This window comes from Puma concolor, chromosome E3, assembly GCF_028749965.1.
Source record: "Puma concolor isolate L17-30 chromosome E3, mPumCon1.1.hap2, whole genome shotgun sequence".
Classification (NCBI taxonomy): domain Eukaryota; kingdom Metazoa; phylum Chordata; class Mammalia; order Carnivora; family Felidae; genus Puma; species Puma concolor.
The window spans coordinates 20312024-20326864 of NC_141682.1; the positions used below are offsets into that span (position 1 = coordinate 20312024).

At 54.4% G+C, this 14841-nt stretch overlaps 1 protein-coding gene and 1 long non-coding RNA gene across 5 annotated transcripts in view; one reads left to right on the forward strand and one right to left on the reverse strand.

Annotated features, from left to right (window-relative positions):
• The window catches only part of GSG1L (GSG1 like), a 206496-nt gene that overhangs the window by 141330 nt on the left and 50325 nt on the right, over positions 1 to 14841 (forward strand). The gene's annotated exons all lie outside the window — the stretch shown is intronic.
• LOC147573036 (uncharacterized) lies at positions 1317 to 13752 on the reverse strand. The gene is made up of 3 exons (XR_015245603.1): positions 11041 to 13752; positions 2598 to 2758; positions 1317 to 2499 (listed from the first exon to the last, which is right to left on the reverse strand). It is a non-coding gene; the product is annotated as an uncharacterized LOC147573036 (long non-coding RNA).

The following is a 14841-nucleotide window of genomic DNA, read 5'->3' on the forward strand; positions in this document are numbered from 1 at the left end:
CAGAGCCGAGTTGGAGGAACCATCTAGGACATGTAGGACACAGCTTAGTGGCAACCGGGTGCGTTAAGGGCTGCCACTCAGGCACGGAGAACATCGCAGTCGTCTGCTGCACTTGGAGAGGTGAAGGGACCCCCGCAGAGGTGACAAGTGGGCCACGCCTCGAACAGAGATTGGCAAAGAGTAGGGAAAGGCATTTCAGGCAGAAGGAACAGCAGGTGCGAAGGCAAGGAGGCCCAACAGGGTGAATCCATAGTTCACCTGCGGCTTCGGCGTGAGCTGGAGCATGGGGGATGCGGGGAGAGATGCTGCTGGAGAGACGGCATGCTTGGCGGTTCAGACCTCCCTCTGGATCAGGGGAGTGCGATAGGCAGGAGTGCCTTTTTGGAAGGTCCTGTTCTGCTCCTCGGCCAGTCAGAGCGACCTCCTCCACAGGCGGAGGGGCGAGGATGTGCTTCCAGGGCAGTGTTTCTCAACCCTGTTTTCATCACTGCTCTCCTAGGAGCCTTGTTAGAAGTGTTTCTTCCTAATTCTCCCTTCCTCCGTGAAATTTTAACTCCACAGGTGTGCCGCATATCTGTTTATGTATTCTATGTACATCTGTGCTTTTTTATAAGAAGAGTTAGATTTTTTTTGCGTGTACAGGTGACCCTTGAACAACATGGGGGTTAGGAGTACTGACTCCCCATGCGGTCAAAAATCCATGTATAGCTTTTAACCCTCGCAAAACTTAACTACTAATAGCCTACTGTTGACAGGAAGCCGTACTGACAACATGAAGAATCGATTAATACATATTGGCATATGTATTAATACTGTATTCTTGGGGTGCCCTGCGGGGCTCAGTCAGTTGAGCATCTGACTTCGGCTCAGGTCGTGATCTCACGGTTCGTGAGTTCAAGCCCCGTGTTAGGCTCTGTGCTGACAGCTCAGATCCTGGAGCCTGCTTCAGATTCTGTATCTCCCTCTCTCTGCCCCTCCCCTGCTCGTGCTCTGTCTCTCAAAAATGAATAAACGTTAGGGGCGCCTGGGTGGCGCAGTCGGTTAAGCGTCCGACTTCAGCCAGGTCACGATCTCGCGGTCCGTGAGTTTGAGCCCCGCGTCAGGCTCTGGGCTGATGGCTCAGAGCCTGGAGCCTGTTTCCGATTCTGTGTCTCCCTCTCTCTCTGCCCCTCCCCCGTTCATGCTCTGTCTCTCTCTGTCCCAAAAATAAATAAAAACGTTGAAAAAAAAATTAAAAAAAAAAAAAATAAGTATTAAAAAATGAATAAACGTTAAAAAAAATTTTTTTTAAATACTCTCTGTCTCTCAAAAATGAATAAACGTTAAAAAAATTTTTTTTAATTCTTCCAATAAAATAACCAGGGAAAGAAAATACAATTAACAATACCCTAAGTGGGGCGCCTGGGTGGCTCAGTTGGTTGATCATCTGACTCTTGACTTTGGGTCATGATTCCGGGGTTGTGGGATTGAGCCCCACATTAAGGTTCTCTGGATCTCTCTCTCTCTCTCTCTGCCCCTCTCCCCTGCTCATTCTCTCTCTCTCTCTCTTTCTAAAATTAAAAAAAAAAAAAAAAGAGAATATCACAAGAAAGAGAAAATACATCTAAAGTACTGTACTTATTGAAAAACAATCCATGTTGTAAGTGAACCCGTGCTGTTCAAACCCGTGTTGTTCAAGCTTGACTGCTGATGGGGGCCTTGCTGAGTTGAGCATGTTCCCGTTAGGCTGCCTCTGGCAGAGGGAGTTAAGCGATGCCCTGCGAACCCCGGGGCTGGCCTCTGCCCTCCTCTGATTGGCTGGCTGTGGGTCGTTGCTGCCTTCACTAGTTGTTGTGTGTGATTTAATTTGCTTCCACTGAGCAACTGCTAGGCACCATGCGTGTGCTAGATCCGGGGGGCAGATCTGAGCAGGGCCCGGCCCTGCTCTCTGCGGGCTTATCGCCAGGGCGTGGCCAGCCAACAGGCTGCCAAGGATGGGGGGTGGGGGAGGTCCTCGTCCTGGGGTTGCTCAGAGAGATTGAGACTGCAGCAAAATTGAGCCCCCATGAGAACTGTAGTGTTTTGTTTTTAAATAAAATTCCAGTTACCAGGAAAGTCGATCGCCTGTACGTTGCTGGCAGGAATGTGAAACGCTATAGCCACTCTGGAAAATACTTCGGCAGTTCCTTCTCAAAAGTAAAAATGGTCCCAGCAATTGCGTTCTTGGGCATTGATCCCAGAAAAAGGAAGACTTCTTTTCACGCAGGAAACTGTACATGAATGTTCATAGCAGCTTCATTTGTAAGAGCCCCAAGCTGGAAACTAACCAAATGTCCTTCAGTGGAGGAGTAAATAAATGAACCGTGGCATATCCACACCATGGAATAGTACTCAGCAACAAAAAGGAACCAACCAACTGCTAGAAATAACACGCGTTGGTGAGGATGTGGAGACAAGGGAGTGCACTGTGGGCGCGAATGCAGGCTGGTGCAGCTCCTCTGGAAAACCGCAGGGAGGTTCCTCAAAAAATTAAAAATAGAATTACCCTATAACCCAGAAATTCCACTCCTGGGATTCACACAAAGAAAAAAACCACTACTTTGAAAAGATATATGCACCCCTATGCTCACAGCAGCGTTATTTACGATAGCCAAGAAATGGAGGCAGCCCAAGTGTCCAGCCATAGATGAGTGGATAGAGATGTGGTGTATATACACAATGGAATATTACTCGGCCATAAAAAAGGAATGAGATCTTGCCGTTTGTAACGTGGATGGACCTAGAGGGAATAAGCGAATAAGTCAGAGAAAGTCAAATACCATGTGAGTTCACTGACATGCAGGAGTTTAAAAAACAAAACAAATGAATGGACACAAAAACAAACAGACACTTAAATACAGAGCACACACTGGCAGTTGCCAGAGGGGAGGTGGCTGGGGTGGTGGTGAAACAGGTGACAGGGATTAAGAGGTACAAACTTCTAGTGACAAAACAAGCCAGGGGGGTGGAAAGCACAGCACAGGGAATGCAGTCAGTAACACTCTCCAGTGACAGAGACCGACAACACTCAGCATGGAGAGCACGAGTCACGTATAGAGTTGTCGAGTCACTACGTTGTCCACCTGAAACAAATACAACATTGTATGTCAACTATACTTCAATAAGATTCTTTTTCAGGGAACTGGTCACTGATAACACACAACAACTGGGACGGACCTAAAGGGTATTAAGTTGAGCGGGAAAGAGCCAATCTCTGAGGATACATACTGCACGATTCCATTCACGTAACATCTGTGCGATAACATAATTATAGACACAGAGAACAGACGAGGGGTTGCCAAGGAGTAGGAGTGGCAGAACGATGGGTGGGGCTATAAAGGGGTGACATTAGGGGGTCTTGTGATGGTGCAGTCGAGTCTCTTGACTGCAGTGGTGAGTAGGCAAGGCTACGGACGTGACAAAATTGTCACAGAGCTGTGCACACGCACACACACTCACAGGTGCATGCATAACTGGGGAAACCTGAATCAACTCCATGGATTGGGTCAAGGGCAACTCCTTGACTTGGCTGTTGTACCCTAGGACCATATGGGTTGTGTGTTAATAGTGGGGGAAGGGTGTGTGAAACATTCCTGCACAGTTCTTTGCGATCTCCTGCAAATCAATAATTATTTCAGAGTAAGAAACTTAAAAAAAGAAAATTCCAGGGGTGCCTGGGTGGCTCAGTCTGTGAAGGGTCCAACTTCGGCTCAGGTCATGATCTCACGGCTCAGGAGTTCGAGCCCTGCATTGGGCTCTGCTGACAGCTCAGAGCCTGGAGCCTGCCTTGGGTTTTGTGTCTCCCTCTCTCTCTCTGCTCCTCCCCCTCACGTGCCGTCTGTCTGTCTCTCTCAAAAATAAATAAACGTTAGGGGCGCCTGGGTGGCGCAGTCGGTTAAGCGTCCGACTTCAGCCAGGTCACGATCTCGCGGTCCGTGAGTTCGAGCCCCGCGTCAGGCTCTGGGCTGATGGCTCAGAGCCTGGAGCCTGTTTCCGATTCTGTGTCTCCCTCTCTCTCTGCCCCTCCCCCGTTCATGCTCTGTCTCTCTCTGTCCCAAAAATAAAATAAAACGTTGAAAAAAAAATAAAAAAATAAAAAAATAAATAAATAAATAAACGTTAAAAAAAAATTCCAGTTACTGGAGTTAGAACGTGCCTTAGAGGCGATGCAGTTGGAAACCTGTCCTTTTTTTAAAGTTTATGTATTTTGAGAGAGAGTTCCACACAAGTGGAAGAGGGACAGAGAGAGAGGGAGAGAGAATCCCAAGCAGGCTCCATGCTTACAGTGTGGAGCCCGATGCGGGGCTCGATCTCCCAAACCTTGGGACAACAACCTGAGCTGAAATCAAGAGTAGGACACTTAACCGACTGAACCATCCAAGCGCTCTGTGTGTTCCCTAAGCCCCTGGGCCCACACTCTCCTGTAGCATTATTCTCACCTGTCTGTGGCAGGTCCCAGCAGATCAGAAGCAGAACTGGAACAGTCCTGAGTCCGGGGCCCCAGGAGAACAGGTGATGCCAAACTCAGCAGCCGTGGGAGGCCCAGAATGCACTGCTCTGCCCCTCCCACTTTGCTTGGGCCTCTCCCGCTGCCTGTCTCCTCCTTCCCTCCCTCCCGCTGCCCCTTGTCGGTGAACACGTGCTGACCTTGCCAGACCCAGCTCAAAGCTCACCTCCTTTTCCAGGCTTTTCCCCACGCCCAGGTAAAGCGGGCCTTTCTCTCCCTCAGGTCCCTTTCGGGGGTCGAAAAGGGACCTGGTAGGGAAGATGGGTGAGAGAGTAGGAATACTGCAGGAATGGCACAGGGGACAGGAATGGCACAGGCAGGGGACAGGGACACATGGGCCCGGTGGGGCCTGCGAGGCTTGGTGGCCATAGGCTCCAACTGAACGGCACGGGTCTGATCAGACGGCTGAGGGTCGCCGAGGGAAACTGTGGACCCATTGTCGCCAGAGTTTCCTACTTGTACAAGAGAAGCCGTAACTCCCAGATTTTAATGGAAATCCTCCAGATTTTTAAATGTTGGCAAAAAATATATATATATCCATTTTTTACAGCTCTAGCCAACATCTGCAGGTTGGATTCAGCCCATGGGCTGCCAGTTTTAGATACAGCTTCTGTCTTTCTATTTTAGTATTTGTAATAATTGATTTTACTTCTCTATTTATGTCGTCCTCCTCATTAGCCTTGGGGGAATGGCCATGCCTTATCCACAGCTGTATTCTCAGTGGCTGGTCCAATGCTTTGCATATAGAGGACGCTTAATAAATATTTGTTGAAGGAATGAGTTGGAATGTTAGAAGCAAGTCAGGGCCTGCAGAGCAGTCTGAAGATTCTAGATGGGACCCAGGATCCGTTAGCTGGGAGTAGCCAGCGGGTCTTCAGGAGGCTGAGGAGGCAGGCTGTGTCCTTGGCCTTGCTGAGGCTGGTCACGGTGATTGAAATTCTGCCACATCCTCTGCGTGCTCTTGGAAGCACGGGTTGGGGGAATATGCAGGCCACTGGGCCTTTCATACAAATGAGTCTGGCCCCCGGCACAGGGCCAGGCAGAAATTGGGCTTTGGGGGATAGGAGGAGGTGAGAATTTTAATAAGCTTAATAAAAACTGGAAGTAAAACCCACAGTCCTGGAACTGCTCAGTTCTAGCGGTTTTAAATGACTTAGTGGAGTGGGTACAGCAAGGGAAGCTGGGCGCTCAGGGGCCTGGTGTCAGGGGAAACATGAGGAGGCCCAGGCACTGGCCCAAGGGAAGGCTGGAGTCTGAGGGGCATGGCCAGGAAGGTGTCCTGGGGGTGTGGCCGGGAAGGGGCAGGGCCTGGGGGTGTGGCCTTAGGTAGACACTAAGTGGGCAGGGCAGTTGGAGATCCTTAGGAGGAGCCTGGTCTGTCCTCTCCCCAGTGGTCAGGACTTCAGCCGGCTGGGGACTATACAGGCATAGGGTGCAAACCCAGGGAAGTCGGTTGGGCGGGGAACTAAGCAGGGAAACTGAGACCAAAGCCCTGTTGTAGAAGAAAAGGCTGTGCTCTGGAGTCTCTTACACACGGTGGGGGGAGGGTGGGGAGTAGCTGGGTGAGGGTCGAGTGTAGGGACCGGAGTTCTCCATTAATGGGAGGGAAGGAGGCTCCAAGGGACTCCTGGGACAACTCGTCGGGGCAGGGCTCACTAGTCTGCACCGGGCCTGACTGATCAGGGCAGGCGCCAGGCCCACCCTCAATTCCCAGGGACTCCCTTCACGGCACTAATGTCCCAGGCACTCTCCTTGCTGGAGCATGAGCTTTCAGACAGGATCGGGTCTGCCTCGTCGTTCCTGTAGCCTTAGTACCTGGCACAAAGCTGGCCTTCGTCAATGCTCGTTCATGAGAGGAGTGTGACAGAGCCTGCCTCGCAGTGACCGAAGAGGGTGCCTGTGGGTGGAAGGGGCACATGGAGGGGGGGACAGCAAAACCTTCCTGCCCCTCACATCAGCAGCTGTCCCCTTGCCCCTGGGCCAGGGTGGGCCACCCATAGGGAATGGAGGGGGGCTGCACCTAAGCTGCATGTATCAGCCTGAGCTTATTCTTAGGGTGGAGGCTGGAGACTCCCTGAAAAGTGCTCCACCACAGGGGTATGGAGAGGTGAAGGTGAGGAGCCACGATGTGTGTGGACGAAGGGCAGGTTGCCTGGGTGCAGATTCTGGCCTCACCGCCAGCTGTGTGTCTTTGGTCAAGTCCTCTGTTTTCCCTCAGCCTTAGCGACCCCTTCCCCCAAATGGGGTGAGAGTCCCACCTACCGTATGGGGGTTTGTGAGGATTTTAAGCAGTCAGCCTGTGCCGAGCGCTTGGCATCGTGCCTGGTATGTGGCTGGCTCTCGGGGTGATGACTGTAACACAACTGGTAATATGGTGGCAGTTTGGGGATTTTCATGGCGGCTGCGATTTAGCATTACAGTGGGGATGCATATAGTTCACGTAAGGGGGGCGGGGGGGGGGCACAGGCCAGGCCAGACACAGAGAGGGAAGGATAAGTATGAGACACCCAGAAACAGAGAACCATAGTATAGATGGAGACATAGACAACCAGACAGAGACAGAGGCGAAGACAGAGAGACGTACAGAGAGAAACAGGGGAAAAGGAATAGAGACACAGGGAGGCAGAACTGGAGAGATACATAGAGGGAGAGTCTACGAAAGTACATTTGCCGCCTGTGTCTAGAGCACGGGTGCGGGTGGGGGTGGGGGGTGCAGCCAAGCCGTGCTGTTCATGTTTTATCCAGCGAGGCCGCTTGTACCTCCTCCGCTCCCCACCCTGTGGCAGTTTCTGAATCCCCCAGGGACTGAGAAGCCCAGTCAAGCAGACGGAGTAGCCAGGGCTTGGATCCCAGGTGGTGCTGGGGCAGGCGACACTTCCCAGGGAGATATCGAGCCAAAGGGGCCTGTGGATGATTCTTTTTAATTTCTTTTTTAGAGAGAGGAGAGAGAGAGAGAGCACGAGTGGGGGAGAGGGGCAGAGAGAGAGAGAAAGAGAGAGAGAGAGAGAGAGAATCCCAAGCAGGCTCCAAGCGCAGCGCGGAGCCTGACTTGGGGCTCGATCCCATGACCCTGGGACCATGACCTGAACCAAAACCAAGAGTCGGGCACTCAACCGACTGAGCCACCCAGGCACCCCACGAATCTTGATGAATCCAGTTCGGGAAAGTATGTGCCAAGGTACAGGCCGGGAGCAGGAAGATAAAAGGTCAGGTGCCCGGTGGACCTGGAGTAGGAGCAGGATTGAGGTGGGGAGGAAGCAGGAGGGCCCAGCAGGTTGCTGGACGGGCGCCGTGTGTGGCCAAGAGCCCCGTGTGTGGGATCGGGCTGGGCCGCCTCAGAAGAGCACCTGGGCTGGCACCCTCACGGGGTCCAGAGGAGACCCAGGCCGCTCATTCTGCTAAAACCCTGTTCCTCCTTCTTCCTGCCTTCCCTTCCCCTCCAGCCCCGGGTCAAGTAATGTCTCCTTGTGAAACCTTCAGCCGCGGCTACCAGCTTCTTGTCTGTCCTTTTCTGTGCCTTGCTTTTTCCACTTAATATTCCTCGGGGGTCATTTTGGGTCAGCATATTTTAATCTACCCACTTCTTTTTCACTTGTGGATTATTAGCTTAGCATTTACTTAGCACCTTCTATGTGCCAGGTGCCGCTCGGGGCATTAGAGACACAACAGTGAACAAAACGGACACCGTTTCGGGGCGCCTGGGTGGCTCGGTCGGTGGAGCGTCCGACTTCGGCTCAGGGCAGGATCTCGCGGTTCGTGAGTTCAGGCCCCACATCGGGCTCTGTGCTGATGGCTCGGAGCCTGGAGCCTGCTTCCGATTCTGTGTCTCCCTCTCTGTGTGCCCCTCCCCCACACGTGCTCTGGCTCTCTCTGCCTCTCAAAAATAAAGAAAACTAATAAAAAAAATTAAAAAAAAAATGACACCGTTTCTGCTCCAAGGAGCTGCTGGGCTGGTAGGGAGAGATAACGGGTAAATATGCAAATGACGCGTCGGGTGTGGTGGGTGTGGTTAGGGGAGGCCATTATGGCCAAGAGACACTTGAGCAGAAACATCTGAGGAGGAAATTGAATTCGTTCTTGCTGTGCAGCAAATTACCCCCAAACTCAGCCATTTTATGGGGTCAGGGATCTAGGCACAGATGCGTTGGAAGCTCTGGCCCCAAGTCTCTCATGGGTCGCAGTCCAGCTGGGGGCCGGGGCTGTGGTCACCCCAGGGCTTGCTTGGGGCCGAGGCACCCACATACAAGCCCACACTCGTGGTTGTGGCAGCTTCTGTTTCACGGGCTGGCCACTTGGGCCTCTCCCAAGGGCCGCTTGCAACAGGGCCACCTGCTTCCCCCAGCACAACTGATCCGAGACAGAGAGAGAGAGAGAATACATGCCAAGAAGAGAGCGAGAGAGAGCCCAAGATGGAAGCCATGGTGTTTTTTCGCAGCTAACGTCAGAAGCGACATTCCATCACATCTGTATTCTGTCAGCAAGCCCAGCCCATACTCTGCGGGAGGGGATTCCATAATGGTTCCGCAATGAGGCAGAGATCATACCAGGCCATCTTTGAAGCTGCCTACCGCAGAAGTGGGGATCTGAGGGAAGAATGGCTCAGGTAGAGGGGTTGCAAGTGCAAAGGCCCTGAGGTAGGACCATGCCCGGCACATTGAAGGGAAGACAAGGAGGCCAGAGTGGCTGGAGAGGAGAGAATGGGAGAGGTGGAGGAGGTCTGATCAGAGATGGAGATGGAGATTTCTCTTGCCGTCACTTAGTCCCTGGCTGGTGGACGTTCAGGGTGTTTTTTAACCCTCTATGGCAATGAATATCCTTGTCCACAGATGCAAATATGTCTGAGGGTGAATTCCCAGTGGTGAAACTTCTGGGTCAAAAGGAAGCTGCAGCCATTGCCAAATTCCCTCCCCAAGAGCTGACCTTCCTGCCGGCCTCCTCTGAGGGTCCTTCATGCCTTTGACTTCACTGGTCCCTGCCCTGGCCTGCTGTCCTCTCCTGGCTGTTCCACATTAAAGGATCGTGCTGTCTTCCCAGGCTCCCGTCTTCCCTCCGTCACCCCCTCCCTCCAGACGGCCTCTGCCGCTGCAGATGGCTGGGGAGTCTAAGAGCCCCTTGGAGGACACTTCCCCTTGATGGAAATTCTCCACGCTTGGAAAACTCTTCTCACGAACGGTATCTTCTGTGTGCTTTTCCCAGGTGCTGGAAATTCCCTGATGGCTGTTTTGGGACAACGAGTTGAGTTTGCGTTTGCCCACCATTTATCTCTGAGAAGGTGGCCGGCTGGCAGAGTCTGCCAGAGGGCAGAGCACGGAGAACACCTGGCCTGGAAGGAGAGGCTGTGGCCGTCTTGTGCTCCCCCTCTGCATAAAGCTGAGCCACACGCTATCCACATGACATTTGCAAGGCCTGGCGAGGCCTGGGGGCTCTGAGACCCACTGGGGTGGAGACCGCTTACGAGTCAACCAACATTCACCGAGCATGCCCTGTGTGCTCTGCTTTTGTGTATAATATGACTAAGTGGGGGAAGTGTCACTTGCATGCTTAAAAGCTTCTAGTGGCTTCCTGTTGTGTTCTGAATAAAACCCCAACCCCTCCCCCGACTGGTCCTTTCCCACCTCCCTGAACGCCCCCCCCCCCCGCCCCAAACCTCTTCACAGGCTGCAGCCACACCGACCACTTCTCCCCACCCAAAGGCCTCGGCAATCTCTGTTCCATCTGTTTGGGACTGTTCCCAGGCTTTTTCATGACCAACTCCTTATCTTTCAGGTTGCCGTTTGAAGCCTCTTCTCAGGCCTTCCCCCATGACCTGATCTGAAGCAGCTTCCTCTAGTCACTCTGTCTCCTCACTCTGTTTCTTCCTTGAAATTACATCTTTATTATCTGTTTCCCCCGCTTGACTCTCAGCTCCATGAGGACAGCTCTCCTCTGTGTCCCCAAGACTTAGTAAAATATCTGGGACACAGTAGGTGCTCAAGGGATAGTGGTTGTATGAGTGGATGTGACTGGGTATTATCTTCACTCTCCAGGTGAGGAAATGGGGGGTTGGAGATGTGAGGTGACTCGTTCACGGACACACAGCTGGGGAGTTGCAGAATTGAGATTCAGACCCAGGTGTGTCTGAGCCCAGCTCAGTGCCCTCTCCCTAGCCGGTTGGCCTTGGTAGACATCGCTGGCTGTCCAGAGCGGACTGGCAGTTGTCAGGCCAATACTGGGAACTTGAAGGTGAGTAGTGTCTCGGCAGGGGTGCTGGGAGTCCGGGAAGCAAGCTGGAATGAGGGGCAGCCCTCCTCACCCTCCTGTCTTTGGATAGAAGCACACCATACGCCGTTCATGTGACATTACGTGTCCTGGCAGGGCCTGCGGGCTCTGAGACCCTTGAGGGCGGAGACCACGTAAGAGTCAACCAGTGACAAGGCAGGCAAGGTCTGGATCGCCATCTGGGCCACTGATGGCTCTCAGTCCCTCCTCCTCCCCAGCCACATTCCCATTTTTCTTGTCATCATGCTTAGTCGTACCTCTTCTCCTGAGGTTCAGCTTGCATGGGAAGGCAGGGCTGGTATCCTTCATCTGGAGAACTGGCCCTTCCAGGGGCAGCAGAGAAATAATCAGGGGCGCCCCCTCTGGAGCCAGCCCAGTTGACCCTCCGCACACATCCTGAATCTTTTTGAGCCTCCGTTTCCTTATCTGTTAGAGAGAGAGAGTAATAGTTTCTCCTTTGTAAAGTCCCCAAGCAGGATCAATGAGGCGGTACGTGTAGAATCCCTCCCTCGGGCACCTGTCAAGCACCGCATGGCAATAGCTTCATATTAGTCACCATGTAGCCCAAGCATCGCCCTACAAGGCCTTCTTCCCTCCTCAAAGCCTGCCTGGGGTGCCCCATGCCTACATAATCTCTCAAATTGCCACCACACTTCCCAGTTACTTGCTCCCCTCCAAATTCTTCTCCCTGAGGACACACACATCATTCCTGAACCCCCTTTGCAGGGACAAGTCATGGCCAAGCAGATATATCAGTAAAGGTATTCTACATTGACCTGGGACACAGAGGGCCCTCTGCCCCGTGGTCTGGTAGGGGAGTGGAACAAGCTGAGAGTGGTTGGGGGAGAGGGGCTGGGGAACGTGGGGGGACCTAGCAGGAGTGGGATCGCATGGTCCCCAGGATGAGAAGAACTCAGACTCTGCCCAGCATGTGTCAGCGTCCAAGGACGTCTGGCCCGGCAGGCGGAGCACTGCAACAGGTGTCCTGGGGTCAGGCGGGAGTGGGGCATGTCCGCGATCAGGGGAGCCCCCACACTTGTAGAGCAGTGACATTGCTGTAGGCGCCGTTCTATGAACTCATGGCTCTTTCCTATACCAGGTGGGGAGACTGAGGCACGGAGCATTTAACAGAATTGCCCGGGTCGCACTGTCAGTAAGTGTTAGAGGCAGGATTTGGACGCAGGCGGTCTAACTCCGGAGTCCACACTGTCCGGCCTACCGTGACGGTGTCTGAGCAGTCTCCTGGGTGGGGGAAGAGGCCCATGCCATATATGGGGATGGGAGAGATGGTCTAGTCTGGGATACAGGAGTGGGCCGATGGGGAAGGTATATTCCCGAGAGCCCTAGGAGACAGTCAGCTATCCAGGGAGGGAACTGCGGTATGGTTGGGGGAGGTGTCTGTCAGCTTGGGGGGCAGGGTGGGGTCCACAGGGCCACTGCTGGGCCAGGCCTAGGGAAGGTGAGCAGACCCCACCCCCGGGAGCCCTGGGTCAGGAGCAGGGCAGCTGAGCCTGTGGCCAGGAGTCTCTGGCTGCATTGCCAAGTCTTGCTGGGACAGGCAGGGCCGACTGGGAGGAGCCCCGGCTGTAGGCTGTGCCCGGAGTGTGCGTAGAGCGACCCCTCACTTGCCTCCGCCCCTTGCTTAGCAGCTCACAAACTCAGCTGAGCCTTGATCCCCGGCAGTCTGAGGTCTGAGGGCCTTGCGGTCTGGTCCCTGCCCTGCGTCCCAGGGAGCCTTGCTGGGAGCTTGGTTCCCGGGCCTTCCTCAGAGGAGAGACAGGCCCACCTACGCCCACCCGAGATGAGCGCGGAGGGGGCGAGCAGAAGGTCTCAGCCAGGGCCGACAGGAGCCAAGGCAGCCACGTACGGGCCTGGCATTGATGCCGTGACACAGCCCGGGCTCCCGGGGCCCCCCCTCACCGTCCTCCGTGAGCACCCCCTGCGCCCTGAGATTCGCTCAGACTCAGGCAATCCCAGGCACCAACCCTGCGGGAGCTCTTAGCGCTGGCCGGAGGGTGACCCGGGGACAGCACCCGACTCCAAGCTCCTCTGCACCGTCACCCCAGCTTCGTCCTCTTGCCACCTGGCCACGTGTGGCTCCATCTTGGCTCCTGTCCCAGGAGAGGGGTGGGCCGGGAGGCACCTGCAGGCCACTGGCATCTGTGCCCCTCTGTGAGCGCCCCCGAGCCAGGGGTCCGGAAAAGACAGGCACAGGCTGGGCTTCCAAGGAGGCAGGGCCGACAGCGCCCCCGGCCCCATGTCCTCGAGACCCCGCAGCGGCTCCTCCCGGCGCACTTCCGGCCTCCCTGCCCTGAGTCTGAGAACAGACCTGCGGCCCAGGTCTCGCCTTACCTGTCACCTTCCCAGAAGGGCCAGCCCCATCCTCCTGGGCCAAACTACCTACCACTTTCTCCTCATGCCCTCATTTCCTTCAAAGCATTTATTAAACTCTGAATTCTCAGTGTATGTGCTTCTTTTCTATCTTCCTTCGTAAGCATGTCAGCTCCGTGAGGGCAGGGACCTGGCGTGTCTTAGACACGCCTTCATTTCCTGAACCGTGAGGGGAGCCTGGCAGACGGCAAGTGCTCACCGAACGTTGGCTGAATGAAGGTGTGAATGGGAGAGAGAGGCTGTGATGGAATGTGAACACATCTGGACTTGGAGTTGGGTGGGCCTGGACCCGCATGTGCTGTGTTACCCTGGGTGGATTGCTTTCCCTCTCTGAGCTTCACTCACTCACTCGTCAGATCCGGTGCAGCCAAACCTAGCCTTCCTGGGATAAGGCAGGGAGAGCATGAGACGCGGGATGAATGGGATGGTCGGGTGCTTTGCACACTGTAAAGCGCCCAGGGAAGGGAGGGCTGTCCGGAGGTTTTGTGGCAAAGCGTCCACTCAGCTCATTTTCCTGGTGCCCAGGCGGCTTCCTGGGCAGTGAAGCTAATGGGATGGCATCACAGCGTCGCCGGAGGGAAGTGCAGACGGAAGAGGAGCTTCGGGAGGAATGTTTTCAAGGCTGACCAGGCGTGAGGCGGGGGCCCCGGACCCATCACGAGTGACTCTGTGCAGGCCAGGGTCCCTCCTGGGCCGGATGGGGAGGTGAGGGGGAGGCCCACTGCGTGACACCCGAGGACAGTGAGTACTCCTGCCTATAACTTGGGCGCATGTACAGGTATTCCCGGGAGAGAGAGGGAGAGAGACCCAGACAGGGAGGAACAGTCCAAGGCAGAGGTAGAAGGAAACAGAAAAAGAGGCTGGAAGAGAGAAAACAACCAAAGGGAGGGGCCTGCGCAGTGGCCCCCGCGAGCACATACCCCAGATGGATGGTGAGATGTCACTGTCTAGTGGGTGCCCCCCCCCCCCGCCATGATTTCAGGGCCCCCAGTGCCTTCCCTAATGCCAGCTTCTTGCCGCAAAGAGCGTGCTTCCAGTGTTGAAGGATTCTTATCTTTCGTGCCACAGGGGCCCCAAAGTTAAGCCAGTTCCTTCCTCTGGTGCCCAACCCAAGAGAGACAATCTGTGGGCAGGCTGGAGGAAAGCTGGCCTTGAACTTCCATGGGAGAGTGTATGCCCTCTAGAATGCCCCCCCCCTCCCCACACACACCCAGATTCCTAAGCCTGTCCCTGGGTGTGCAGCTGATGGGCCACACCGCAGCCTGCAGCCGCCTTGGGCACCTCGCAGCCTGCTCTCACCTGACCCTGCACTCCTCACACTTTGTCCCCTGCCTCTTCCTCCACGACCGCCACATCCACATCCACAGGCCGCCATTCCACCGCCGTTTTTCTTCCTCAATCACTCACTTTTTTTGTGTCAAACTTAAATGTATTCAGAAAGGAAGCTTCAGATCACGGCCGGAAATGAAAAGCCGGTACACTTGCAATAAATAGAAGGGGACTGTAAAACCGCAAAAATAAAAACATTACCACTGTCAAAAGGTTTGCGTAGCATCTAAACCCGTGGTCTCCCCCTGGGGCGACTCTGCCCTCTCCCCATCCCCCACCCCGCCACCAGGGACACTTGGTAAGGTCTGGGAATGTTTTTGGTTGCCGGCACTTGGGGG